Source organism: Dromaius novaehollandiae, chromosome Z, assembly GCF_036370855.1.
Source record: "Dromaius novaehollandiae isolate bDroNov1 chromosome Z, bDroNov1.hap1, whole genome shotgun sequence".
Taxonomy (NCBI): domain Eukaryota; kingdom Metazoa; phylum Chordata; class Aves; order Casuariiformes; family Dromaiidae; genus Dromaius; species Dromaius novaehollandiae.
The window spans coordinates 64,260,333-64,276,392 of NC_088132.1; the positions used below are offsets into that span (position 1 = coordinate 64,260,333).

The 16,060-nt window shown below is 40.1% G+C and overlaps 1 protein-coding gene across 6 annotated transcripts in view; it reads right to left on the minus strand.

Annotated features, from left to right (window-relative positions):
- The window catches only part of LOC135325079 (vasculin), a 34,234-nt gene extending 21,148 nt beyond the window's left edge, over positions 1 to 13,086 (minus strand). For 2 of the 6 annotated variants that reach the window (XM_064502547.1, XM_064502551.1), the window contains exons 1-3: positions 12,941 to 13,086; positions 10,835 to 11,889; positions 9,983 to 10,050 (exon numbers count right to left, since the gene is read on the minus strand). The gene's annotated coding sequence lies outside the window, so the exon portion shown is untranslated. The other 4 variants (XM_064502549.1, XM_064502548.1, XM_064502550.1 and 1 more) reach the window with 4 other exon arrangements.
- Between the last annotated feature and the right edge of the window lie 2,974 nt (positions 13,087 to 16,060).

The window sequence follows — 16,060 nt, forward strand, 5'->3', positions numbered from 1 at the left end:
GAAGTCAAAAATGCTATCTTGGTTCAGTCTGTCTATTACTGAAGCAGCAGAGTTGCACAATTTTAAAAAGGCAAGAATAAAAAAGGTACTGAAATACTGCTATCCTCATATGATTAACATTCAAATGCATTCAAGTCTCTTCAATCAGACTGTTCAAAATATTCAATTTAATCTCAGGAATGATCCCCAACATTCGATTCAAGAATTGCACAGTGACTTCAGAAAGATTGTCTTCTATAGACAGTGCATAAATTCATCTAAATTTTATGTTTTGCTGTGTATGTGGATAGCAGAATATTCTGCAGCAAAGAGACTGTTCTTCAATTTTCAACTGTTCTTCAATTTTGCTTATTGTGGGGCATATGAGAGAAGCCTGTAAAGCATTTGTTTTAGGTAGCATGCAACAATTGCTCCAATAGCCTAATATTTAATTATACAAAATTAAATTTATTAATTTTTGTGGGGATCTTCAACGATAAGGCAGCAAACGTCAAACGATGATGTTTCAAAAGATGTACAGTGAAGATATTTGTTATAAAGATAACTCAGTAACACAACTTTGAGCCACAGTAGCAACTGAAATAAGAAAAACATTGCACCAAGTATGCTGAGCCAACATCCAAAGAGATTTTTTTTTTTTTATTGTTTGGTTGGTAGGGTTCTTTTGTAACAAAGTATTTTTCACCAGTTAAAGTAGCTGGAAGCACTCATTTTTCACTTATTTGCCTCTGAAAAGTAGCCGGGAAAATGCAATGTATCACCCTTCCTTAAAATAAAGGCAACACTTGAGAAGTATAGTAGAGAGCAATTATATGAATTAGAAATCAACACTTCCGTGAAAAAGCTAAGAAAAAAATCTAGAGCCAACTCACAACAACAATAAAGACTGACCTAAAGAAACAACTCCTAACATTAACTTGTGCTGACCCTATTAATTAATTATTACCCTATTATACCCCAAATCTGAAACAGTATGGTCAGTTTTCCATGCACTATTTTTTTTGTGCGAGTAAGAGTACCACCGCAGAACATGATCACATTTAAAGCAAAAATTCTGAAATTCAGAACTTTACTGAATACAACAAGGAACTATTTTAGTGATCAGGGTCAAGAAAAGACTAAGAAAAGAACTTGGCTTGCTTCATCACCAAAAGAGGGCCTATGAGGTATTAAACAGCGTTTATGAATATCTGTTAAGGAGTGAATTCCACTGAGAAATGAGATGTCTGTTAATCCAAAACATCGTGAGAATCACAAGATAACGGTCACAGCAGACTGAGGCTAGAAGTGTAGTAGTTTTAAATATCTAAAGAACAAGATTCTCGAACACTAACACAAATGTTTGAATCTTTGCCAATTGTTATTATGCTTCAAAGTCAGAAATTAATAATTGTAATTAAGCAGTTTAACTTATAACACATGTATACAAAGATAATACTGTAATAATGAATCCATCTTTCCCCATCTTATGATGTAGCTACACAAGAATAAAGTTTATGCAGTTTTTTCCTCCCTCTCCCCCCACTGAACTACGCTCCTTTAAGCCAACATAGTGTCTAAAAATCAAATATTTTAAATGTGAAGAACACACCACAATCAATATATAAATTGAATTCTTAATTTTTTCTGCAATAGAGCAGATAAAATTCAGCATAGTACAAAAAAGCAAAAAAACAGACTATACTGATGAACTTGCGGGTGAATTTATAACAAATTGCTTCTTCAGGCTTCATCTTATGTTACAATTTTAACATCAGATGCAAACTTTAATCCACTAATACTGGGAAAAGTATGCAACAGCTGAAATGACTAACATCTAAGTTTTGCTTACAAAGCTTGTTTGGAAGCTAAGGGCCTCCATGTGGTTAACACATAAAACGGGCGTGAAATACACAGATAAAGGAGAACCAGTTGAACAAACTACCTGAGACTGTTATGTAATACATCTTAGGTTTAACAAACATAAGCACTCACATTTTAGTAAAATGTGCAGTTTCTTGCAGCAAGAATAGAACGTTTTCCCTCGTGTTCACCGGGGGGGGGGGGGGGGGGGGGGGAAGAGTATTTGTCCTAAATTGGGGACATAAATATGTCCAGTTACAGATTACACCTTCCTTCACTCCTGAAGGATTTCACTAGATAGGCAGGTCAGAAATACAGGGCAGCAGTTTCCAACAACTAGTGAAGAGTAAGAGCATTATCAGCAAAGCATAGTGTAGAATCCAAGCAAACATCTGTTAGTCCCACTCATATCTCTGCATAGCATACTAAAAATCAGAATACAATGCAGACACATATCAGACTCATTTACAGACAGGGTAACTGCAGAGTCGCTACAGACAGAATCAGGTGGATTTATTAACTCACTTAGCTACACTGATAAACGAAGAAGCAGTTATGCTGGCAAAAGCCATGGAGCAAAAAGATAAGGCAAAGAGTTATACCTAGAAAGGTCTGCCTCCCCACCCCCATCCTCCCTCCCCATACCAGACATCTATAAGAGGCTGGAAATAAATAGAAAAGACAAAGCCTTAAAGGGAACAAACAAACAAAAAAACAAACAAAAACAACAGAATCAGATACTGGAACCATTATGGTCTAACCGGACTTCCTTCATATACCAGAAATTCATATAATGTCTCCTGCGCTGCACCTGTCAACACAGATGAACAACAGTAATTTCATTTACAGAGATCTCCAACCTGGCTTTAAAATACGGACAAGGAAACAAAGGTTACGGACTCCTTGAATGAACTAGTTATACAAAGATAAATTTAACTGATCGCTGTTACCCTAACATAAACACATTCCTTCTTCCAGAATTTTTTCTAGCTTCATTTCTATTCATTAGATCTTTCTAGCATCAGAAACCTTCTCTCAGAATTTGTACACTTACACAAGACCAGGAATAGACAAACAGCATCTCGAGCTGCATAGCACTCATCAGGAGTTGGAAAAGTGACTCTCATAAAAATCCTTCTCAGCGGAACCTGCACTGGCCGCCTACATGGACAGAGTATCAGCAAGCTGAGGATGGGAAAACCCACAGACAAGGAGGAGGGAGGATGGGGAGAGAAGCGATATTCCAGGATACTGCAGGGACAGAGAATGGAGGAAGTAGGTGCAATCCAAACATTCTGAATTTTAGTTGTTTTGTTTTCTATAAACAGGCCAAATAAGAAAAAGTGTATCTGATTTTTAAACAACAGAGTGCTGAAACAACTGTGGCATATAATGTAATTTGTATTGACATTTAACTATTGTGATTTGTTGAGATTTTCATTTTTGTTTTTTAATGGTTTAAGTAGCTCTTAAAAAAATGCAAGGCTAAATGCATTTTGTTTTTATATTTAACTATAAACACGACCACAATTTTGTGACGCATTAGAATCAAGCTTTAAAACATGTAACACTACCCTTTAACAGATATAGACCTTGGAAAATAAAGGTTAGAGTAGAGATGTCTCAACTGAAAACGTAACTCTTCAGCTTATCAGAGACAGGGTTACAAACCTTAAGCCTCTCCTTGTAAAGAAACGTGCTACCTTACAACATCCTTTTGAGAGCACATTGTCTACTACTGTGTCAATAGTTCTGATAGTTCTGTCAATGGCATTAACAAAGATAGTGTCTCCCTGACTGTCTTCACATTCACAAAATGGTAAATAGGAAAGCATGCTTAATTGCTTACTAGTTCTAAAATTGGAAAGCATCTTTTGAAAAATTAAGACATACCACTTACAAATGTTCAAAAAGACTAACTTGTATTTACTTAGAATATCAAGAAGTTTTATCCTGTAACTTAATCATAAAATTTTCTTTAGTAGCTCACCTCTTGCTCTGATACCTTAGAAAATAGGTGACAGTTTTAAACACTGAACCTCCTTAGGATCAGACAGCATATCTATACACAGGCAGTAACAATCACATGTACAGTATTCTCTATATATATATATCCTACATAATACTCAAATATAGACTACTATACAATAATTAGGAGTTCCTATGCTCAAGCCTTTCCCATCAGCATAAATATAGCACGAACAACTACACTGCTGTAATTGCATTTAAAATATAGCCCAAGAGTGTTCTGAAACACTTGAGAAGAGGCAGATTCTTCCCTTCATGTAACTTGTCGAACCTGATTGTGGGCCCCAAAATAGCTCTCTAGATGTTCTCTTGGAACATTTGTGCCAGACTTAAGAAAAACAGTTGCAAAGGACTTAAAGACAACTGCTTTTCTGGTAATTCCTTCAAAGAGCGTAAAACTCCTATGCAGACTACCCCCTAAGCAATGCTGTCTTCTGCTGTCATAAGAACTTGAAGAAACATCTCTACAAACAATTTTCTGACAGTTACCTGAAAATAAGAAAAGAAAATGCACATACTCTAAAACAGAAGAAAGCATATCAGAACATTTAAGATGACAAGGACATGAGATCAGAGACCATCCCCACCCAATTTTAAGGGCATGTTGTTTAACTTGTCTAACCAGTATTTAGCTGGCAGAGGAAGGACAGTCCCTGTGCTGTTCTGAAAAGATCCAACCTCTGTTCTCATTGTGAGGGAGGTAAAGCCTCTTCAACATGTGAAATAAAAATATTGCTCTAGCTCAGAAAGTTGTCTTCAATAATTAAGACAGATTTTTTTACTGTTGGTAAAATACACTCAGTCCATGATGGCATCACTTGTTCGAACTATCATAATAAAAAAAGCTTAGCTTTTTCATGTCACTAGAAGGAAGACACAGTTTAAATTGGTGGCATCACTGAAGTAAGGGAAAAGCTGGTCAATACCATAATAAAATAGCCAAAACATCAAGAATCTAAAAGTTTAATTTATGAAAAGATCATATGGTTTGTCCAACTCAGGAATTTACCTTATTAAATTAATTCCATTTAAACGGAGCTGACTAAAATTTTATAGGAAAAATCATTTTTAAAGTAATACTAAAAAGTACAAAAACCCTGGCAGCTGAAACAAGCCCACTAGAAGCTAGAGATGAGGAAAAATAGCTCTGTGTTTTCAGCTGGGATACTTTTCACACACTCTGGATATCCTGAAAAATTTTACAGGAGAAAGTTTCTGTAACACAAATTATTTCAGAGATTGTTAGAAGAAAATTAAAATAAAAGGCAATTATAAACTCACAAGCTTCAGGTATTCTTACCTATTCAAGTGAAGTAGTAAGCTTATTAACAGAAAAAATTAGAGAAGCTTTAAGCCATGAATTCCTGAAGCTTGATCTTAAAGGAATATATGAATTCAAATCTCTCAATGCTCCCTAAAGACCAGTTAAAAACCTGTCATAGATTTGCATAGAAAAATTCAGGAGCAGCATAAAGATGTTAAAAAGCACATGGATATTTGCACATACATACACAGTCTTCAGAAAACACAGAATTACCATGTATGCATACCCTATGCTCTTTCACCTACTGTCTCACAGGTTACTATTACCATAAGTATGGCACACCACAGTGCATGGGAACCTGAACTCCACCCTTCAGCTGCAAGCTCATTTGATAATCCACCCTCACCTGTCATCTAATTTTTAGCTTAATATTTGCAAATGGGGCAAAAGAAGGTTGTAAGCCATCAGCATCTTGCATTACACTCTACAATATACTAAGCGTTGTTATGACACACTAGATGAAGTATACAGAGTTATATACTAGTCAGTGGCTCAAGTTTCTCCTTGCTCTTTCTGCTGTTCTTCTTCCCTGGTTATCAGCTACAGCAAGTATTTCAAATTCTTCAGTCAGGAAGATAAACCAAGCATATGTGAAATTCAGAGGGGCCCACTAACCAAGTCCATATGACATTTTAAAAAAGATTTACCATCTACAAGAAGGGAAGGGAGGGACACAATTTTCTAGAAGGGAACTGGAACAGAATATTCCCTATCAAAGATGTATTAAACTGACTGTACTGCATTTCACGACAACTAAAGAGAAAGCTATTTGCCAAGGTCAGAAGTTTTCTGGAAAAAATATCATAATCAGGCAAAATTCTCACCAAAACAGAGCAACTCTTGAACAACCAAGCTGCAGAGCCTACAGTTCTCCATCTTGGGCCAGCTTCAGAAAACTTGCTTCACCTGATCTAGCATTAGCCAGTATGGCAACGACAAAATTTTGCTTTTAACTAGGCAAAGACACTATATGCTCAAGTCCCCCCTATCAGATGACACAGTCTCTCTTCTTTATGAATTAAAATGTTCGTAATTTTTTAAAGTTAAGTGGACAATTAAAATAATCTAATTCCAAAAATTTTTCCTTCTGTTGCAAAACATTTTCTCTTAAAACATCAAATTTCTTTTGTGATGTGCCCTTCCCCATTACCGCTAGTCAAGAGCAGCACTAATTTGAAAAAAAGTTTGTTTCAAACAATACTTCTGGTCTAAGACCTTGTACATTTCAATTTTTATTCCCTTTTTGAAGGCATGTCTTATTAGAGACCTTGCTTGCTCTGTCATTCATTTAGCTTGAACAAAGCAAACTAGTTAATTTCAAGTTATTTTGCTGTCCAAACACAAACTTTGCAGAGTTTTTCAAACTCAAAACATTATTTCTACTAATCAAAATTTTCTGCAAAAGCATGACTATTTGACCTGAAGATTATTTCCCTCATCTTTTCTCCACCTAAATGCACAGCCACACCCCTAACAGAATCAGCTGAAATCTTTACAGTTAACCTTTAATGCTTTGAAAGCAACATAGGGGTGTCCATCCCCATTACAATGTACAAGAGGGCTTACAAACATCAGCAAATTTACGAATAAAGTGAAGTTTGGATACGATAATTCTCTCAACTTCTTTGGTTCTCAGAAATGCATTGTCAGCAATTCTCATCTCTAATTGAAAGGGAGTCGAACCTTTAAACATTTTCTCTCCCACAGGTTCAACAGATATTAAGTTTCTAACAGTCCAGTTGAAGCCCCTCTCCTCTCAACTGTGCTACTGTAGACCAACTAAAATCTGCAGTTTCAGTTTCACTGTTCCCACCATCCAACTGTATTGACACAAATTTTCGCACTGGACAATAAGGAAGATTAAAGGAAAATATCCATTCTTTTTTTCCTACCTCTTATCTTGTCTAAAAAAAAAAAAAAAAGTATGAAAACTACGGTTACCAGCAGACCACCAGGGGTGGGAGGATGCACTATGTCAGAACTATCTGAACACCTTCTAAAGTCATATGCCACGCTGAGAAATGAGTATATGGAGCCAAACTACGTTAGTCAATTTTTCAATCATTTAAACCAACACATTCTCTAGTACAGACACAGCCCTCAAACCTAACTTCATAGCGAAAAGAAAAAAAAAACCTGTTTCTACCTAGCACTCAAGTACCTGATGAGAGGATGACTCAACTGAAGAGCACTACCTTTGTCTTGTATAAGGATCTAAAACGTCAGCATACTTTGTAAGACATTCATGTTCTGAAAATCCCAAACATGTCCCTGCTCTTTATCACACAGTCCACTTTCATATATAGATATCATTTAAATATGCTTTATGAGCAACACGGATTAGGACACTTCTCTGAATCAAATATATTACTGTCACGGAAATCAAAACACCTTTTAAAACAGATATTTTAGGAACAGTCAAAGTTAACAAGAAAGCTTAGAATGACTTGTTCATTACTTTTATTCCAAAAAGCTTCTTCCACTGTAGCAGAATCTAAGAATAGAAGAACTACTTCATAACACAGAATAATTTCATATTTAAAGGGAAAATACAACTAGGTTCCTTCTGCTTGAAATTCTACACTTGCAGTACCATATAGGAGGAAGATACATATGTACTGATCTCTTTTCCTCTGCAAGTGTCAAAGTCCAAAAGCTGAAGCATTGGTGCAATAAAATTGCCACTTAGTTCAACATACATTATGCAACAAAATCACTGGGAATGCTTCTGCACTTCGGAGTCTTCACAAGGAATCTTAAGAAAAAGCAGTTAAAAAAAGGTGGTAGTTTTGACATATACCAAGTGTATAATGCAGAAAGACAATTTCTACTGTTTCCCAGAGTATGCTTACCCAAAGTAGGAAAGGAAACTATTGTAGAAGAGTTCATGGCACCAGACTTCTCCCCTCTACATACAGCTTATCACTTACTGTGTAATACTACTGCACAAAAAACACACTAACAAAAAATAAAAAGCATGCTAAATCTCATTCATGTTTGCTTTAAGTAAGGTCTGCAAGTAATTCTTTCAACAGAGCGGAACTTGCTCTTTTTCCTTTTCAGTACTAAGAACTCCAGAAGTCCTCCATGAACCAACACTGTCAAACTGTTATATCCTCACATTTTCAGCAGAGGAAACTCGCAATAGAAAAAAAAATAGCTTAAAGTATACTAGCTTGTAAAGTACTAATAAATCTAAATATCTGCACAGTTTCCCTACATCACTTTATAGATTTAACTACACTTCAGCTTTGTTGCAAGTTTAAACTCTGCTTACACTTAAAAGCTTCCAACACCACAGTTCATTCCTACACTAAAGCAACCTACACCATTTAAGACGCCTTTACAGTACAAATGTACCCATTATAGGATTTTACCAGAATAACTGTATCAAGCTGCTGACATTACTCCAGTAAAAAAAGCTATGTTTACAAGAAGGCTTAGAGTATAAGCTCTCAGGGGCAAGGACCTTATCTTCATACTTGTCTGCAAATCACTTAGCAGACTATCAGCATTGTACAAGTAAAAACCTAAAAAAGGTATTAAAATAGACCAGCATGCTAGGCATTTTCTCCTCAATGGACCCAATACTGTGAATTTTGCTCACGGTACACAGACGCAGCAGTAAAGCGCACCTGACTCTGTCAAATACATATGTATACAAATTAGATCTGCAATTCTGAAGTAAAAAAAAAAAAAACAGTGAAAAGAGGAGGGAAAAAAAAAGAAAAAAAGCAGCTCTCCTACCAGCAGCCAACAAAAGAGTTAATTTAACAAGACTAAAAGGCAAACTTTTCAACACATCAAGAAGAGAAAGAGTCCAGAGAAAGAAGTCACTCTAAACATTAAGTGTTTCACAGCAGGGGATGCAGCTCCCTGATTTCAGTGAAAATCCCTTGTCAAGGGGTGCAAGTTTCTCATACCACTGCAAGTTAATAGCTTGGAAAAAGTATCACTTTTTCTAGGAGTTAAGAGGCACTTGTATTACTATGTGATGGGCAAACCATAGACAAAGTTTAATGAGATGGTCACTTATGCTTGTATTCTTTCCATTTACCAAACGGTTTGAAGCAAAACACAAACTACTCCAACTAAAAGGAGGAGGAAGATAGTATTTCGGTTTGCTTCCTCTGTATGTGGCTCAGTTCACACAGTCTAAGCAGTCAATTCCCAGCCACAGTAAGAGACTCGATGTAGGAGAGCCCCAAGCCACAGCCACAAGAGACTAGAAACAGACTCCTATTTATGTTCAGCAGTCTTCATGTTTTCAAAATAGCAAAATTAAAACAGAAGTTAAAACAACAAAACAGCAAGGTCATTCAAAGAAACCAAAATACTGAAGCTAGATCAACTTTTAGATACTGACAAGACAGCTCACAACAGAATTACTTCAGTGATCCCAGAAATTTATTTAAAATATTGATTTAAATGCAAGTCTTTTACTTGTGGTCAAAATAAGTTACAGGGAAAGAAAAAAAAACCTACCACAGTAATTCCTACACTCCATTTCTCACACTTAAAGTTACTTTTCTACTAGGCTTTAATACAAGGCACCTTCCCAAACATCTTTGCAGTGTTCTTAGAGATCCAACTGTTTTAATTGCTCAGTATTACTGGTACTTCAGTATTGCAGAAGCTCTGAAAAACTTTAAGAAAAGGTGGCTACTAAGGTATATGTGTCACCTTTACCAGACACTCAGCCTACAGTCTACCCAATAATGCTTTAATTATTTAAAGCTTTATGAATAACGGGGGAGGGGTGAAGAATTTAATAAAATTACCACTGACTTTTGAATTAAGTTGTTCTGTCCATCTTAATTTTCTTTGAGGAAGTAGCAATTCAGCTGAAAGCAAACCTGCAGAGAAATTATTGTAAATACATTTATTTCAGTATTTAAACTATATCCATTTCCAGAAACATTCCCCTACTTGGGAGGAAAGTTGGGGGGTAAATAGCAATACTTCTAATAATAAGAACATGTAAAATTGGTTAGTTAACTAGCCTGCTGATACTTGAACCCTTCCAAACAGTTTTTGATTATGCTATCATTTCAAACTAGATTCATATTCATTCCCATCACAGAATAGGAAATTACCCTGAATACAACCTTAAAACATCAAACTACTTAAAGAAAAGAAAACTTTGCATATGCAGTAAACAAGTTTTTGGTAATGAATATTTAGCTGCCATAAGTGTGGGAGGAGGTGGAAAAAAAAAAGTCATGCTACATTATGAGACCTTCATGCTGAAAAATGTCTAATACAAATGTGAAGACTGAGATGCATAAGCCTTTCAACAGACTTGTTCAAGGAGCACAACAGATCATTCCCAAGATTACACTATCAACACAGAGAAAATAACTGAACTAGGGATTCAGTCTAGAAGTACGTATTTTTTTTAATTCCTTCCCTGTCCCCCCAAAATTACACTCCTACTTAGGCACTGCTCTCTTCTGTAACACATATATGCTTCCATTTCTTAAAGATATTCATTCCACTAATTAAGCACTGCAAATAAAAATTAGATTCTGCTAGCTCATTTCAAGCTTCTCAAAAAAATCCAGCATCATCTTTTTCACTATTCCACTGATAAAAGGTTTACTCAAGTGTAAATTGACTAATGAACACTACAATACTTACCTAATCCAAGAGGACTGCACAAGGTGTTAGTTCTCTGTGATTTATACTTTTCCAGTTTGTTTTCCTTGAGATAATATCCCAAGTTCTTGCTGATACTACATTCGTAGCTGTTTGACATAGATTTCACCTCACAGAATCAGCTACCCATCCTTTCTGCTTAGATTCCGCAAAGCTATTTCCAAAATTTGCCAAGTCTCTGACTTAAGCTTTTTTTTTTTTTTTCCTCACAGCTTTTTCTCTTCTTTATTCCATGTACATATCACTATATGAAGCATCAGCTCCAGGTGAAATAAATATACTTTTTATGCCACAAACAGTAAAGCTGAAAATCCAAATTTCACATCTGAACTGAGGAACATTTCCTAGCTTCAGATAATAGAGGCATCTGTAAACAACAGCTATCTAGATACCACCATATTGCTTATTGGCAACAACATTTTTCAACAAAAATATTAAATAAAATATAAAAGAAAAAATGATAAACAATTTTTTATTAGACTCTTCATTTAGAAAATAGGTTTCATTGCAAGATGAAAAAAGGCTATGTCAGAAAATCTAAAAAATAAAATAAGAGTAAAAATATCTGCCATGAAACTTTTCAACAATGTCTATCCAGTGACTCAGGCTGCTTTTGACCTGGAGCCAGTTAACAAAACTGGTTATGCCTATGACTCAAACAGAACTTGGCTTGGAAAAGAAGAGTAACTAAAAACAAAAAAGCACTTTATTCTGACAGCAGAAGTATTCAGAACTTGATAAATTTAGCCACGTATCCATGTCATGTGGACAAAAGTGTCCAAGGGCAAGCTGCTCTGCACTTCTTTTCTTGAGAAAGCTCAAGTCTTCGAACTTTCAATTCACTTCTTAGATGTGTATTGATTGGTTCAGAAGCGTTTGCAGGAGGAAGTACTTGGACAAACAATTCCAGGTCAGTGTCTGATATTTTTCTCCCCTTTCAAATGAAGCAACTGCTGCAGGTCAGTTTTCACCTTTCCCCCTATCAGCTGAAGCAAAAGGCTCCAAACATCCAGAACTCTCTTTGTAATCCAAATTGCCTAAGGGAAAAAGAACCAGAACAATCGTTTTTTCCTCCGAGATCTGAATTGACATTAGACAAGTACGTAAATCTGAATCTTAACAAGGAGACACATGCAATCAGGCCACCAAGCCGAACACAGAACCATCAGTTAAACCTTCATTCACATGCTGGAGAAAGAAGTAAGGACATTTATTAGGGAATGCAGTCTAACAGTGAAAAGGTTCTCCCGTCCTTCTACACACAGGCCTCTCTTCCAATTTCTAAGAAGCAAAAACCAAACAGAAAGGAAGGGGCTTGCTTTTTTTCCCCCCTCTTCTTAAAAGGGGGGGGGGGGGCGCTACAAAAGGCACCAAAAGAGGAAGCCGCTGATCTGGATTAAGAACACCCAGTAAAAGCGCAAAGCGAGAACCAACAAAATCCCAGACCCGAAGGGCGAGGAGCCGCCGGGGACTCCCGAGGGCACCCCGCCGGGGCGCCGAGCCGCGCGGCGCTGACAGCGCAGGCGGCCCCGTGGCAGCCGCCCGCCCGCCGGCCTCGGCCGCGTTTGTTTTCAAAGTGTCCGGGCCGCGCACGCAGCCGCCCCCTCGCCCCCCCGACGGCGCCTTTTGTTGCCGAGACGCAGCGCGGCCCGGCAGGTCTCCCCGGGGCCAGCCCGCGCCGCCCGCCCGCCCGGCACCCGCCGCCACGGGCCCCCGCCGCGCCGCGCGGCCGCCCGCCGGGCCCGTGAACCGGCTGCCGCGGCCGGGCGCGGGGGTGGCTGCCGATCGGCGCCCGCTGCCCTTTCCGCGGGCGGCGCGGAGCCCCCGACGGCGCGGAAGGGGCGGCCCCGCGCCCGCTCCCAACACCCGCCCCAGCCCACGGGCCGCCGGCCCCGGCGCCGCCGCGCTACTGCCCGCGGCGGCGCCAGGCCGTACCTGGCGGGCGGGCGGGCTGGCCCCGGCCCGGCGGCGGCTCCCCCGAAAGACGCGGAGGGTCCCGGGCGCGAGAGCGCGGCTCCGCTCCGCCCCGCCCCGCACACGCGCGCGCCCCCCCACGCGCGCACCGCACTCACACACACGCACACGCACCGCTCGCCGCGCTCCCAAAATGGCGCCGCTCCGAGCCGCAATGCTCTGCGCGCCCAAACCTCGCGAGAGCGGCGGCGCCGCGGGACCCCGCCGCGAGCCAGGGGCGGGGTTTCCAGGGGCCCCGGCTGCGCCGAGGAGGAGTTTCCAGGCCCCCCCTCCCTTGCCGCCGGGGAGCCCCCCTGCTGTGACGTCACGGGAACAATCCCGAACGTTCCGAGCGGGGCGGAGGGGGAATCCCCAGCGCGCGCGCGCGCGCGCTCCCCGGCTGCGGCGGCCCCGCCCGCGGGGACTCCCCGCCGCCGCGGCGGGAGCGGCTCGGCCGTAATTAACCGTGTGGCGGCGCCGCCTCTCCTCCCGGAGCCGCTCCCCGCCGCGTTGCCGCGCACCCGAGCGGCGGCGGGGGCAGAGCGGGGCCGCGTGCCGGGAGCGCGCCGCGGGAGCGGGCCGGCGCGGCGCCATGGCCGCGGGGGCGGACGGGGAGCGCAGCCCCGCGCCGCCGGCGCTGACCTGGCGGTCGGCAGCGTCCTCCGGCTGCGGCGAGGGAGCTGCTGCGTGCGTCTGGGGACAGGTCGGGGGCACGGGGGTCCTGCTCGTTCGGGCAGAATTAAGCGGGGCCTTTCGGAAGCGTGTAACCAGAGCTAATATGTGCGACAGAATTAAATCACTGCATTAACCGGACTGGAAGCGAGTAAGGGAAAAAGAGGCTATAATCACCTTTTTAAAAAAATGAAACGGTAGTTTCATTAAAAATAGCTTAAACTTATAAATGTAGTGAAAATACGTTTCACCCACTTGCAGTCACTCTATCTGGGCCTTTTTGGAAGAAACATGGATTTTGCAGCCTTTGGCAGGGCTCGTAACTAAATGTCTGGTTAGCTTGTTGCAATTTTGAAATCTCATTTCCGTTGCAAGTCAAATTATTTTGCAATTAATTACATGAAAAATTAAATATACCAAATTATGTTTAAATACCATTAGGATACTTGCAAGTATTTTTATAGCTTGTATTTGATCCCGTATTTTCTTTTATTGGCAGTTTCCTTTATGAGATTTAAATTATTGTGGCAACTTAAATTTTGCCTGATTTTACAAAAGTCTTATGAGTCCTGCCAAATAACAGGGTTTTAAATGTATTGTAAAGGTTTATATGCCCTCAATCAATTTTGTATCATTTGATAAAATTATTGGAAAACAAGAATAAACAGCTGAGAAAATTAGAGAGCAGAAAAGTGCACAAGCATTTCATTTAAAAAGCTCGAGAAGACCTCAGAAAGTTCTGTGGTCTCATTTGCCTTCTGGCCAATTCTGAGTAGTCAACCCCAATTCTATTAAATTTCTAATACTCTACAGCAATGGTATTTTTTTGGGTGGCCATCACAATCTTGACTGCATTGCAATCTTATTTCTCTACCCCGGCCTTTAAATCGTTTGGTCTTCTACTTCCATTGACCTGTGCTGCAAAAGCTTTCCAAGCCGGGTGAAGGAGAAGACACCTTGCCGCTCAGACGCGTTCCCGGTCTGTTGTCCAGCCCGGCAGCACAGGCAGGAGGCCGGGGCAGCTCCGACAGGCCGGCTGACTGTCAGCCTGGGCACTAGCAGCAGAGCCAAGTCTGATGGATCTACGTGTGGCCACTAGGACCATTAGTACGAAAACTGTTCCCACTTTCAAGTTTCATTATTAAAATTTTCTTCAGTAATTTATAACCTACATATTGATGAATTTAAGACTCTCACATATGCTGCAGTAGTACCTAGGAGCTAATGGGTTTTCCCAAGCAGGAAAAGTCACGAGAAACATCTCACAGGACTCCCTGTGCTAAGTGCTTCAGACACATAATAAAGAGAAAGCTCTGACCAAGAGGAGCATATATGTGACCCAAAGAGACGTATAAATCCTAAAACTTGATGGTTAACATTTATAGAAAATGAGATAAGAGGGGAACCCAAAGCAACATGAAAATATACAGAGTCAAAAAAGCAGAATCTTCAGTCCACCCTGACAACGCACATTTAGGGCAATTTTAATGTTCTAAAATGATCTTTCAACTCTGCCCAGCTATTTTGAGCATCTTCTAGCTTTGTAATACATCGTACATTGTGGATATCAAAGCAGACAGAGTATGCAGCAGGATACTTTCAATTCATCCATATCAATCCCCCCAACAGGCTACTGTTTGTGTTGCTTCGTGCATAATCCTTCTATTTCCTTCCTGTGACAAGAACCACATCAGTGTTAGTAACCACAGAGAAAGCTGTGATAGTCACTGGGGAAATTACTTTAAAGTAGTAATGGAATATAGGTTTGAGTCATATCTCTTTAATTGTTTCATAAAAGAATGTATAATGACATTTCTACCTCAGCGAAAGCAAGGCTCTGACTCTCCAAACAGTTGAGGTGAAGTCCTTGCCTTATCAAGTTCAATGGTAAAACTCACACCGATTTCAAGTCAGTTTTCCTATTTTAGCACACTTAGGTCACATGCTGCGAGGGTTCAAATAGTTCCAGCAAAGTCAACAGGACCATTCTCAGTGTGTGAAGATTAGTTTAAAGGAACTGGCACAGCAATGTGAATTTGGTTTGTGAAGAGGTGCCTACCATGCAGACATGTACACAGTACATGTACATGCACATAGTACAACTATACCAGCAGATTCTCCTATAAAATGCACACATTTTATACCAGCAAAACAATGCTTTTACCAGTACAGGTTGTTCTGCTCATGTGGAAATGATTACACTATACTGATAGAAAGCATATATACTCCTGTACTGATAAAGAGCTCCTAGCATAAACACAGTCATCATCTGTCACAAGCAGCAAGAGGAAGGACAGACAGATTGTCAGACTGGTAAATTTGTCAAGCGATATTTATGGTAATTTTTGTTGTAAAACATGTTATTTGGTCTTCTGACCCTCAAACTGTATCTGGACCTTCAGAAGTACATAGAGCACAGAGGAGGGTGAGAGCCTAGGAAAAGTTTTTAGGCCAATAATAGTTTCACGTGTGGCAACACTCTAAACATATAGAAACCAAAGACAATTTGAACATAGTATTTTATTTTACATGCCAGGAATCCCTCCCTGGTCAGTTACTAGCTGCCCTTTCCAGTATTTGCCC